Source organism: Rattus norvegicus, chromosome 19 (genome assembly GCF_021556685.1).
Source record: "Rattus norvegicus strain SHRSP/BbbUtx chromosome 19, alternate assembly SHRSP_T2T, whole genome shotgun sequence".
In the NCBI taxonomy this organism is placed as follows: domain Eukaryota; kingdom Metazoa; phylum Chordata; class Mammalia; order Rodentia; family Muridae; genus Rattus; species Rattus norvegicus.
In genome coordinates this window covers 56729588-56740102 of record NC_141552.1, presented here as the reverse complement: position 1 = coordinate 56740102, position 10515 = coordinate 56729588, and positions in this window count along the sequence as shown.

Genomic DNA, 10515 nt, shown 5'->3' with positions numbered 1-10515 from the left:
TTGCTCATAAGGTTGGGTGATGATTTCAACATTCTGTGCTCACTAAAAACGACCAAAACTGTTGGCAAAAATAATAAATATTTAAATCTAAATATCTAAATAAATAAGGATACAGAAGATGTGCACAGCTGTAACCAAATTAATGGACACTTATTAAATATTCTGCCCAATTACAACAGACTAGACACTTGTTTTCAAATGCACATGCTGGACCAAAAAAAAATGTTAATACCTCTTTAGAAGCTAAATCTTTCAGAGAAAATTATTTGATTACAACAGAAATTGTGGATATGACAGAAATTGGAGAATTCTTCCAACAATAGGAATTAGGCCAGTGCTCATCATATGAACACATGCATGACTCAGATATTAAATCATGGGATATTAAGGAGTATCTTCAGCTTCATGAAAACAGGAAGAATGAGCAAATGCAGTGACTGTAAGTCATGAGTGCTCACAGGGAAACACACAGCTTTATATGCTCACATAGGTATGAGAAGAGACGCCCATAACCAGTGATCTATCTACATGTGAACCTTAAGATGATAGGAAAAGAAGAGGAAGCTAAACCTGCAATAGAAGTAAGAAAATAATAAAGCTGGACTTCAGTGAGATAGAAAACACACAGCCAAAGAGACAGTGTAGAAATAGTTCTATAGCAACTAAGATGTGTGCTTCAATGATAGAACCAGTGATCAATAGGATTGAAGGGTAACATTAGATAGATAGTCTTGCTCATACCTAAGGGATACTAGAGTAAGTAGCCAGTGTGACTCAATCTGGGAAAGTTAAGTGACCGGGCTGACACACTGTCTCTCACCCCTTATCCCAAGCTTACACCTCATTGGAGACCTTTTGCTCTGTTCCTACATTAGAGGTCTTAAAGACATTCCTTAGAACAACGGTTCTCAACCTATAGGTCACAGCTCCTTTCCAGGGGTCACCTAAGACTATTCTGCATCTCAGATATTTATCTTACGATTCATTACAGTAGCAAAATTACAGGTTTGAAGAACAATGAGATAATTTCATGTTCAAGAGTCGCCACAAGACGAACTGTATTAAAGGGTCGCAGCATCAGGAAGGTTGAGAATGTGTAAGTTGGTACAATGCCTACGATCCAGTGGGGTAAGGAGAGGGAATACCAGTACCTTTGCTCGCATCAACACAGTTGTTTTTTGCAAGAATGACCAGTAGATGGCAGAAAACCCACACCATAGAGACCTTCCAAACTCAACTCCGTGTCTAGTGAATACCAGGAAGACACCAGTGAATTCATTGTCTTCAAGAGCTTACTTAGGTCCTCACCTCCACATCAAGAATCCAAATGTGAAAATATCTAAGACTCTTGTTTCCCACACACTTCTCTTCATTAAGACCTACAAAAAGAATATAGTCTACTCTGAAAACTCCTTTTCGAAAGGCTTGACTCTGCTATTGCAGACTTGTTAGGAGAATGCTTTGTGTTATAGCAAAGATTGACAGCCCAAAGCAGTGAGTCTCAAATGGCTAGAGAGATATATAGGGGATAATTTTGCACAAGGGTAAGGTCACCTGTCTGAAATTCGCTGTAATAAGACACTATTTATGGTTCAGAAGTAATGGGAGCTGGTGTTTGTTCAGAACTCTGTAGCAGGCAAAACTGTTAAACATTAAGGCGGAAGACAGAACAAGGATATAGCTTGGTGCTTAAAAGCCCTTGCAGAGGACATTCTGCTAACAGCAGAATGTGTTACAAATGTCAGGCAACTCCAGGGCTCCTGACACCTTCTTCTGGCCCACATTTCCACCTACATTTACATGGGATACACAGACAGGTAAATAAAAATAATGACAATCTAGAAAGAAAGAAAGAAAGAAAGAAAGAAAGAAAGAAAGGAAGGAAGGAAGGAAGGAAGGAAGGAAGGAAAGAAGGAAGGAAAGTAAATTTGTTCATTATCCTAACATGTGTTGTGATAGAACTTTCTGAACCACATGGGGAAGAAAGGGTTTGTTTGCATTACAGGCTACAGCGCATCCAGGGAAACCAAGACAGAAGCTTGAAGCTGAAACCACTGAAGAACATTATTTCCTGGCTTACTTTCTATGGCGGGCTCAGCTTATACAACCCAAGACTACCTGCCCAGGGGTGGCACCACCCACAGTGGGCTGGACCCTCCCACATAAATTGTTCATTAAGAAAATGCCTCACAGACTTACCCGCGGGCCAGTCATCTAATGAAGGCAATACTTTATAATTGAGGTTCCCTTGTGCTGGGTGACTCTGATTTGTGTCAGGTAAGCTACCCAGTAAACTTACACTAATTTGGCTACCACACAATGTATCTGTTTATCAAAACATCATATCATTCACCATAAGTACAATTTTATATCATGTAAAAATTAGATATATCATGACATTTCCCACAACAGTGAGCCTACTCCGTGTACAATGGCATGAGCCCATTTTAGATGGTGGGTCCTCGTTGCCTACCCTCTAAATACTGTCACAGTGGCATTTAAAATTGAGCATAAGTTTCAAAAGAGACAAATCTTCAATGTGTTCATTTTGCAGCAGTCCCATGGCATGACATTTTATATGGCTTTAACTGGGGAGCACGCTGACACTCAGACATCAAATACTTGCCCAAGATCACATAATTGGGAAAATTATACATTGCTACTTTCATTTGTTTACAGTACATGGAATTAGCCTGACGTGTTATGAATTGAGGTGTTATGAATTCAGATGAATAGTAATTGCTCTCTTGACCGCATGAAGCATGTGCTAAAAATCTTGTTAACTATGCTACTTGGAAGAGTGGATATGATTGGGCTGCCCTGAGTCAAAGTGACCCCAAGTTAATTTGTTAGGCGATCATGTAGCAATATCTATGCTGGTGTGAACAGAATATTTGAGCCCAGGCTCCCCTGCTGGCTCCAGGTTACATGACCCACTTTAGTGCAACGGATGGAGTAGTTGCATCACACAAGCCAGCTGCTTCCTAGGACCAACTCATTACCGTTCACTGCCCACACCCAAAGCAAGGCTCCAGTTCTTCCCAACTGCTGTGCGCCTCTGGTGCCGTGGCTCAGTTTTTAAGAACTTCACACTATAGACAAGCCTCCGTGGGACCATATTTGTTCTCAATACAGTATGCAAACACTTGAGACCTAGGAAAGAGTGCCTCATCAGTTCCTTTCCTAAAACTTGATATGACAGTTAGGGTGCTTGACTGAAAGTAAGAGAAAGCAGCTCCAGACAGCAACTTCAAAGTCTACTGAAGTACCCCGGCATCTCTCCTAACAATGCAGGTCAGAGACTAGCTGGCCACCATTACAGATAGAACTGGAGATGGGAGAGAACCGGAGAACTCTATAGTGAGTCTCTGCCCATGATTTTTCTCTGCATGTGTTTGTTGTGTAGGCAGGTCAGCTGAAGTTCTCAAACCCCCATCCAGTGTTCAGCCACAAATGAAAATTTGATGTGCTGGGATAGAGTTCAAATCCTGTAGAAACATAGTGAGGTATTTTGGTGGTGGTGGTAGATTTGTTTACAAGGTATTGGGGGTTTAACCCAAGCCTTTGTCCATGTAGATCAAGTATACTTGCCACTGAGCTACACTCTTCAGCCTTTCTCTGAAAAAGAAAATAGTCTGACAGGAAGCCTTCTGGGAATCTCCACTGCACTCTTTTGAATGACTTCCACATGACCAGCCTCCCTTCAAAAAAATAGCACCAAAGCCCCTCTGTGAGCTGTGATATCATTCTTCGTCTTCTGAAAGTACTGTGTCTCAAAAGAATGTCTTGTCCATTTCCCACATGATCCTTCTGGCCCACAAACCATCAGTTCCATCCTTCCTTGGATTCAGTTATGGAGGACCCGAGGCATCCCAGTCCAATTAGAGTGCCCTAATACAGACCATAACGGTTAGTTTAGGGACAGAGAAATGACTCGACATGGACTACATGGAGCAATGAAAAACTCTTCTTGGAACTTTTAACATCTAAGAAATAACCCTAACTCTTTACTAGGAAGATAGGTGATGTAAATATGGGGTTCTAAAAGCCCACTTACCTTCTGTATTAGTCAACATTTACATCAAAGTGACCAACCCACCTGCCAGAAATAAGAAAGGAAAAGTTTATTTTGGCTCATGCTTTGGGAATGGGAAAGCATAGGGAATAGCTTAGCAGCCTGGGACGCCACTAGATTTAGGCCGCGTGTGTACACACCTTTCTCCTAACAATGTATTTAGCTGTCTAAAACACAAGACAAATCAAGCTACACATTCACCTTACTCCAAATAGTAAGATCACTTCCTTTCCTCTTGACAGCCATCCACTGTGGGCAGTTTCTGTTCATAAAATATCTCCAGTTTACAGCTGGGTGCCAGAGCAGGGGGCTGATCCATCCTGAGCTGTTTTTGGATACATGCACAGTAAGAGAAAGCATTGTGTGCATATGCATAGTGATAAAATTAGATACAGTGTAGGACAGAGGAAAGGTTATTGTCTTAGTGCTTTGCTGCTGTGAACAGACACCATGACCAAGCAAACCTAAGTCAGTTATATAACTCAAATATACATATATAATTGAATATATGGTTAGATAACTGTACAGTAGAGAAAAGGTTATATTGTTGCTGTTACATTATAAAATATACTGTTTTTATCCTGCACTAGATCCAGAAAAAAGGGTGAAATGTAGGATGTCATACAGGTGAAGGCAGGTACAAGATAGAACGAGGCCTGTCATTGGACGAGAAGGAAGGATGGGCGGGAGAAAAGTTTTAGAGAGAGAAGGAGACTAGAGTGAGGCTGGAGAAGCAGCGGAGAGACTTTGGAGGCGGATGTTAAGAGTCCTCTCTGCACACTTACAGGTCATTATGAATATTCTTAAGGGATGGGTGTGTGCAGGGCTTTGTGTGTCTAGATGAGCAAATTATGTATTATCAATTGGATCAGAGGTTATTGTGTTGTGTGTTCTCTCATGTGGCGATTTAAGTTCAGGAGAGCGTGTGGTGGCTGGAGATATGTGTACGTCTGGCGTGGTGGCAACCTGCCTTGGGAACTAGATGGGTAGAGAGATTGTTGCCAGGCTCAGAGAGAAGCCATCAGCAGTGTGATATGGGATGGGGCAGAGCGGGTGAGACGCTTTGCTGAGATGAAGACATCTACCAGATATCTTGGGGTTCTGCAGTGCCAGATCTAGTGTGGGATAAAAGACACCATTTTTTATAATTTTATAGCAACGTATATAACATGAGTCTGTCAATCAAAATGGAAAACTACCCAAATTAGACCCCTTAGTAACCAGTCTTTCTTTCCTTTAGAACCCATAAGAGGTTCTACAGTAACCCCCTAGGCTGTAACTTGCATAATATCACTCTTGTGACTTTCTGTTACTCTTGATAACACCTCTTCTTGATCTGTACTACTAATCACCTTGACTTTGAACAGTTTTCTTGCTACTTTTCAATATATGTATTATTTATATATTTTAATTGTCTGAATAAAATGTCACAAACATGTGAAAACCTGACCCACACACTGACCACTGGCAACAGCTCTAGGGGGTTACTGTACATCATGGCAGGAAAGGCAAGGTGGCTGGGTGGCTCCTTCCATGGTGTTGGGAGCCTGAGATGAGGTTTGTTTTCATCCCAGTTTACAGTAGCCAGGCCCCACCTCCTTAAAGCACCACATCCCCAAGATACTGTCATTTCCAGGAAACAAGTGTTCATGAGCCTTTGCTGGACACTGCAGATTCGAATCCTAATATGTACCACCCAGAGGGACCCTGTATAAGGAAACCTGTCAAAAGAGGCAGGAGAGCTGTGAGGTGAGTCAGGTAGCAGGAGTCCTAAAGTTATACTGAACCTGGGCTGAAGAGACAGAAGACAGATGGCTTAGCAGCTAAGACTGATGACTTTCCTTACAGAGGACCAGAGTCCAGTTCCCAGCACACACACAAGGCAGCTTACAATTATCTGTAACTCCAGCTCCAGAAGAATCTGTTGTAAGGCTCGAAGTGAGTCTTAACTACCAGGAGACCCCCTAAGTGAGACACAAGAACAGAGTTTGATGCAAACACAAGAGGTTTATCTTCTGGTGTGACGGGGTCAACCTTCAATCAGTTCCTTGTGGCAATGACTAGAAGGCGATCCCGAATGGCTTTAACAAGCAGTTTTTATAGTTTTTAGGGGTACAGGTTACATCAGCAAGGTTACAGTTTAAACTTATTGGCTAAGCATATTGATCTTTGAATCTATTGGCTAGCAAGCATATAACATGCATTCGAACTCTATCTGGAACCAGTCAGTACATTCTGCGGATTTTCAAGAATGTCCCTGCTCCTCCCAAGAAGTGTGGGTGGAAAATGGAATTTGGCCTAGCCTTGACCTGAGGTGGTGGGTGTAAAGCTGGTGAAAGCCCTTAGCGTCCTCATAACCTACCTGCTTTGTACCAGGGCAAGCCTCTTAATATCTCTTACACTCTAGTAAGAACTAGGGTCCTTTACTGTCACTCTGGCCTCTGTGAGCACCTGCATTCACACGTGCACGCACGAGTGTGCGCGCGCACAGCACACACACACACACACACACACACACACACACACACACACGGTTAAAAATTTTATAACATTGAATTTTGGTTTAAGCCAGCTCTGGTGTGAGCTGCAGTTCTGAATTCTCCCATCAAGAGCTTCCTTAAGTTTCTTTTGCTTAAGATTCTTTAGTCTGGTTTTCTGGACTTGCAATCTAATGCCTTAGCATCTGTGCCTCAGCCCACAATGGGCTCTGAGCATATCCACCGGCCCTGTTTAATCATTTCACTGACAGTAGATTATTTTCCTTGCAAAGATCTTCAAAGGAGGTCATCTGCTCAGCACCAGATCCACAGAGCTCACCCCATTGCTCTTCAAAGCAGTTTTCATAGCTGGCATTACAATTAGCACCATTTTTCTGGTGCATCAGGCAGTAATCCGCAGGTTTAGAAATATTATCTCATTCTTATCTGTTCTATCTTAGTTGAAGCATTTAGGGAGAAGACCTCGAAATAATTTTGCAAAGATAATCACCTAACTTGCAGGGGGAGTTTTTCAACCCTAATATATTAGGGGTTCCGCAAAGCCAGATAAGATATATTGAGCTTTAATGACCCCAATCATACAGTATATCATATTGGCTTACAGTCAATAGTTTGCTCTTTCTGATTGCCTGTTCTAAATTTAAATTCCATATTAAATCTTCCACCTCGGGCTTCTGGAAATGAAGTTAACTATTCAAACAGAATCAAAGTAGCTAGTGACTTACAATTTTATGCAGGGAAATCTTTTCCATTGTCCCAGGCTTCAGAAGTTTTCGTTTTTTTGCTTTTCTGGTTGTAATGGGGCTGTTCTCGCTTTTCTTAGATAAGGCCCTATTCACACCTGTGACATAGCCTGTTAATTTCAAGGGACTTCGCAAACTGGCTGCAGCCCACATCTCCAGAATTTGGAAACATCTGCGCCTTTTGAGATAGAAATGTTCTCATTGCCCCTGCCCATCTTTTGTGTGTGTGTGTGTGTGTGTGTGTGTGTGTGTGTGTGTGTGTGTGTCTTTTTCTTTAATCTCCTGAAAACACAGAATGCATTATTTCAGGATCCACAGGCCTTTGACAACATGTTGGGTTGTCTTTTAACGAGCAGTGTCTCCGGCAGCTCTGCTGTAACAATGTATTTTTATTTTTAGGGTGGCTGGGAGCCCTTCATGAGATATGCATTCAATCTGAATCTTCCACGGTCTCCTGGTCAAGCATGGGGGATACTGCACTATAGTGGGGAGCTTATACTCCCCATTTTTCTTAATAAGTGGGCAGACCAAGTATCAACTAAAACTGACAAGTGGATACCGTGTGTTTGGAAACATGCTTCTTGTATGTACCACTACTTCTCTGCATGTCTACGGAAATATAAATGGAGGTTAACCTCTGGCGTATGTCTGAGTGCAGAGGAATTGCTAAATAGAGCCCACTACTGAGGGTAAAAGATACAGGCCAAACCATTAGGCCTGGACCTGGGCTTTTAGGGATACCTCTGAGGTGTTTCTGGTGTCTCTTTCATTTTCATTTCTGTGCAGACTAGAGGAAAGGCTGCAGGAGGGGGAGAACGCGTGCTCTGGCTCCTTTCACGGTGATTTCCCAACACATAAGAGATTCCCTAAGAGCCTAGTCAAGAGTAGGAGAGTGGGAGGTGCCTTATAGAGACTGTATATCTTAGAGTGACAAGATTTCAGAAAGACAAAAAGGTCATTTCAAGCCCTAAGGGGATGTTTCCTGATCTGGGGAACTGGCTGAAGAAGGGGGAGGGGAACAGGCAGCTAGAAGGACGGAGAATGGGATGTTGCACCAGCCCATCATTTTGAAACACTGAGCATGAGTCACACGGGTCAGGCCTGCTTACCAAGTGAGGGCTGGTCTCAGTCTTCTGTAGGTTTCACATCAAAGAGAACGGCAACAGTCATTCTCCTAAAGACCCTCCTTTTGCTTTAACATTCTACATAAATATGAACATAAAAGCAAATTATCTAAAGATAATTGAAGGATTGGAGAGATGGCTCAGTGGTTAAGAACAGTTGCTGCTCAGTCTTGAGGAATAGAGTTCATGTCCCAGAACCCATGCTAGCACGAAATCTCTTCTAACTCTGCGCCAAGGGACTGCTGCCCTCTTCTGGCCAATGTGAGCAACCACACACAAATCTGCACATAACATTTGCACAGACTCACAGTCACACATTAACTATACTTAAGTAAATTTTTTTTAGATAAACTCAATTGAAGAAAAAATATCTTCCAAGATTGATGATTTCGTTTTCTTTTTTTTTTCTTTGAGGTACTGAAGATTAAAACTGGAGCCTTGTCCATGGCGGGCAAGTACTCTATCACTGAGCATATCCCCAGTCTTTCTGTTCAGTTTAGAGAGTCTCACTAACTTGCAGAGGTTGTCTTTGAACTTGCTTCAGTGGCAGGTAAAGAACTTGCGATCCTCATATGCCAGGCCCCTGTCTAGCTGGAATCACAAACCTGTGAACCACCAGGCCCCCTGCTTGGTTGATAACTTTCCAACAGGGCTAACACACTTACTTCATAGGCTAACATATATAGTTCCAGGGATTTTACACAATTTAACTTTCTCCTCAGACAATCATATTTTCAGAATGTACTTGTCTTAGCTGGGGTTTTACTGCTGTGAACAGACACCATGACCAAAGCAATGCTTATAAGGACAACATTTATTTGGGGCTGGCTTACAGGTTCAGAGATTCTGTCCATTATCATCAAGGTGGGAATGTGGCAACATTGAGGCAGGCACGGTGCAGGAGGAGCTGAGAGTTCTACATCTGATGGCTGCTAGCAGAACACTAGCTTCCAGGCAGCTAGGGTGAGGGTCTTAAAGCCCATGCTTGCAATGACACACTTCCTCCAACAAGGCCACACCTACTCCAACAAGGCCACACCTACTCCAACAAGGCCATACCTCCTTATAGTGCCATGCCTGGACCACGCATAAACAAACCACCACAATACTGTATCTCTGGATCCCGGAGGATTAGAATCCAAACTTTGATTGGCCACTGACATGAAAATGAAAGGTAGATATGAGATTGGAGGTTGGTGGACTTTTGTACAGAAAAATAAGAAGCTGAATGGAGTTCTCATCTGAATCCAAGATAGAGGGAAGTGTACCAGCAGGCAGGCCACGGAGATATTTTGCATTTGAAATCTAGCTTGTTTTCTAACAAACATCTCAAACTATTAGCTGTGGTAACATAGTTTGAATTCTGCCCAAGCTACATGAGACCCCATCTTGAAAAACTGAAATAAAACCAACAACAAAACAAACAGATCCAAAACAAAGCAAGTGTAATATTTACTAAGTGTATATAGTAACTGGGGCAGAGTTGGCTGGTTTACACACACTGCCTTTCTCAAACTCTGTAACAGTCTTATGAGTAACAGTAAGTGCAGCCATTTTGTGAGTGATAAACCTGATTGGCAAGGTGGCACTTGCTCAGGAGCCCAGCTCGTGTCGATCATCAACTTACAAAGACCTCATGGCAAAGGTCACGGTGGACACAGTACAATGTGCAGTCCCCACTGTTCTCACTGAAGATGCTACAAAGGCAGAAACCCTTTGTTGGCATTCTGTCTAAGCTCCACCCCCACAGTTACCTGGCAACAGCCAGGTGTGCCTCACACTGTAAAGGGGCTGCTTGCCCCTTCCTCACTCTCTGGCTCTCTTGTTCTCTCTTGTTTTCCCTTCCTCCCCTCCCCATCCTCTTTCCCCTCTCTCTCCACAAGCTCATGGCCCACCACTACTCTTCTACTTTTCTCTCTCTCTGCCTTTCTCTGCCCCTACTTGTCTCGCCCACCTCGTCCGGCAAGGAAGACACAACACCGTCGGATCCTTGTCAACAGCCTTTATTGCAGGACACCTTCATTGCTGATACGGGGACCTCGAGCAGCAGAAGCGCTCGCCTTATATACACAACA